The 3,115-nt window shown below is 37.9% G+C and overlaps 1 pseudogene; it reads right to left on the bottom strand.

The window, feature by feature from the left end:
* Positions 1–1,578: 1,578 nt before the first annotated feature.
* Positions 1,579–2,583, bottom strand: LOC119249806 (brain mitochondrial carrier protein 1-like; annotated as a pseudogene).
* Positions 2,584–3,115: the final 532 nt, after the last annotated feature.

The raw sequence follows: 3,115 nt of genomic DNA on the forward strand, positions 1-3,115 counted from the left end.
AAGAAAAGTTCAGATAGGAAAGTTTGCAAGTAGCTGAGAGACTGAAACTATTCCCGGTTTTGCTGTTGTAACTACCAGGCAAGGAAGGCTAGGACCTGGAGCCGGACACCTCACTGAGCTGTGACAGTGTGGCCATTTGTCAGGTCATTCAGCTGCTGAAAGTGCTGTTTTGAGTGTCGCTTGTCTGGTGCTGTGCTGGGGCATCTCAGCAGGTGCAGAAGCATCTCCTGTTGTGTCTTCTGCCATCTTCATAAGTTGGATCCTGGCCCATAGTCTGGCTGCCAGGTGCGCCAGGTCTCCAGTGGCAAGAAGACACCATCTTGGGAGCATTTGTGTTTAGGACTTAAAAAACCTGGACACTGCTTTGTGTAAGATAAACGGTCATTTTCAGCCTCAGTAACTCTTTGTTTTTCCATGGTTTGTTAAACAAATCCCATTATTGTTGTTCTCTGAAACTGAGTAGTCTTGAAATTGTGTACATGGGTAAAGAATTCAGACAGTGACCAATAAACTATTTGGGCAGTGTCTTTGGCTGGTTTTCGTGTCTCTTGCTGCCCTGTATCATTTCTATTTTTTTCATTTATCAACATTTATTGTTTTTATACTAAACAGTACTGAGTGAGCATCCTCACTGTCCTAAACATGGTGTACAGCCAAAAGTTTTGACAGTTACTTTGATTTGTTTAAAGAAAAGTTAATGGCAAGCTTTTGCATCTAGAAATTCTTTCTAGATGAATTTGTGCAGATTTTCAATGAATATCTTAACCTTCCAGATATTGTAGAGGCTGCACCAATTTACATTCCCACCAACAGAGTACTGTTTCTTTTTCTCCACATCCTCACAAACATTTGTGGTTTCCACTCTTTTTTATGTAGGTCATTCTCACAGGGGTGAGGTGATATCTCATTGTGGTATTGATTTGCATTTTCCTCATGATGAGTGATGCTGAGCATTTTTTTTCATGTGTCTCATTTCTATTTTTAATTTTTACTTTTAAATTTTGTTTTGTTAAAAACTAAGACACAAACACATATTAACCTAGTCCTGCAGGGTCTCTGTGTTTTATCTCCACATACTGTCTCAATGGGGGTTCTTCAAGGACAATGACTGACATGGAGCTGCCTCCTTCCTTAGCAGTACCTTACTCAGAAATTGATCAAAGGACCTGCCTGAGGCTCTCCTTGAGGATGTGCCACTCATTTCAGAAATATGTCCATGATGGTTTGCTTAGTTTGTTTCATTTTTCCATCATAATTTTGATTATAAGCATATAGCATACCATGAATATTCCTGTTAATGGAACTTTCAGTGTTGGAGTCCATGTTTTCAAATTTTCTTTTCTACCCTCAAATATTTTAATAAAAAATGAGGTCTGTAATAGATATTGCAGCAACTGCCCTGGATTATGCCAAGTTGGGCTAACCAACTACCAAAACATTTACTCCACAATTGAAAAGGTCATCTTGAATACCATCCCTCAGTATCTACCTTCACAAAAGATACCAATATGTGGCCAGATTTTCAATGTTAACACTTTGTCTGAAAGAAAAGTTAACATGGTAACAAACAAAAACAATTTAGAACCATCCTATTGTTCTTCCATCAGAAGGTTTCTTGGGTGTCTGTAAACGTTTCAAAATATGCCAAGATACAATAGAACATAGAAAAGGGAAAAAGTAATAAGTAGAAAGTTTGGTAGGGCTTGGCTCACGTGTAATTCAATCCTTAGATTTGAAGTCTCTTGGGATACTCTTAAGTAGTTCTAAAAAATGATGTTCCAGGATTCAAGTTGAAGCCACTGTAGCCAAAAGCCTTTATAGAGTACAATTACTACCCATAGTGCCCTTGTAGAGAGCCCTTGCCCCATGATTGCTTGCTGGATCATCAAAATTTCAAACCACATCAGTTGGATTGGAAGCCATAGCCCTATCTAGTCAAGCCACACATAAAACTGGAAACAAAACAAAATGAGTCAAAATTGTATCTCTCATCATCTCTAACAAGATCAAGCATTCATATCACAGGTTAGCAGCTCTACTTCCACAATAAAAGCCACCCACAGAGCAGGTGAACAAAACCCTTCCCAGGTCCCTGGTACCTTCTTGTTAGTATATATCAATGAAGGTGTTAATCATGCTGCCTTGAAACAAGCTTCTTGAGTTTGCATTCTAATGTTTAGTACATCAGTGGGATTGGCTATAGTGGAAGATAGCACTCCTGACACAATCTCACAGATTATAATTAGAGCAGTTCCATCTTCTAAAGGCTCTACAAATGCTCCAAGCTTTGGTCAATGGCAATTTTAATGGTGTCATATGATGTCTATTTTAGTAAAGCAGAATTAATTCCAGAGTAGAGTGCTAGTTCACCATTTTCTTTACAGATTTTAAAAAGGGCATGAAATATTCCTCAGTATTTTATCCCCTTCAAGTGGACATCAATACTTTGGCCTTGAACTTGAAATCAAGTTTGATGAGGTACAAGAGGAAAGTTCCAAACATATCAATGTTACAGACAAGACTACCATATACAAAGAGTTTACCATTCAGATCAGACATCTCATGGCTTACAGTGGCACTTTCCTGGTGCTACTCCCACTCATTGGACAGCAAAAACTTCTGCTGAACACTTTCTTGTGAATTTTATTTGGGGTTCTTTCTTTTCTTATCCTGCAATTTCCTTTCCTTTGTTGTTTCTTCAACTATGTATTCCTCGTCCAATCCCAACAACTCCTTAATAGTCAATTCCTCAGGAATTGCTTCTAGGAGCACTTATACCTGGATTAAAGTTGCTTGCCATCTCAACCAAAACTTTGTTGATTTTTGCAACACCATGATCCTTGACAAGTTCTTTGAGGTTATGAAAAAACTTAACTTTCACACACTCCTTATTAACATCATTCCAAGTAGAAACAGTTTCTTGATATAACCCTAGATGTTGTAATTCTTCCAGAATTTCATCAGTGGCTACAATAATGTGTGTGAAGGTCCTTCTCAGATAGTAGTTCTTAGAAGCTGCTATAACTCCTTGATATATTGATTTGATTAAAGAGGTGGTGTTTCAAGGGAAAATTACTTTGACATTGGAATGAAAATAACCAAATAAAATAAGGAT

Source organism: Talpa occidentalis, unplaced genomic scaffold (assembly GCF_014898055.3).
Source record: "Talpa occidentalis isolate TD23 unplaced genomic scaffold, MPIMG_talOcc4v2.1, whole genome shotgun sequence".
NCBI lineage: Eukaryota > Metazoa > Chordata > Mammalia > Eulipotyphla > Talpidae > Talpa > Talpa occidentalis.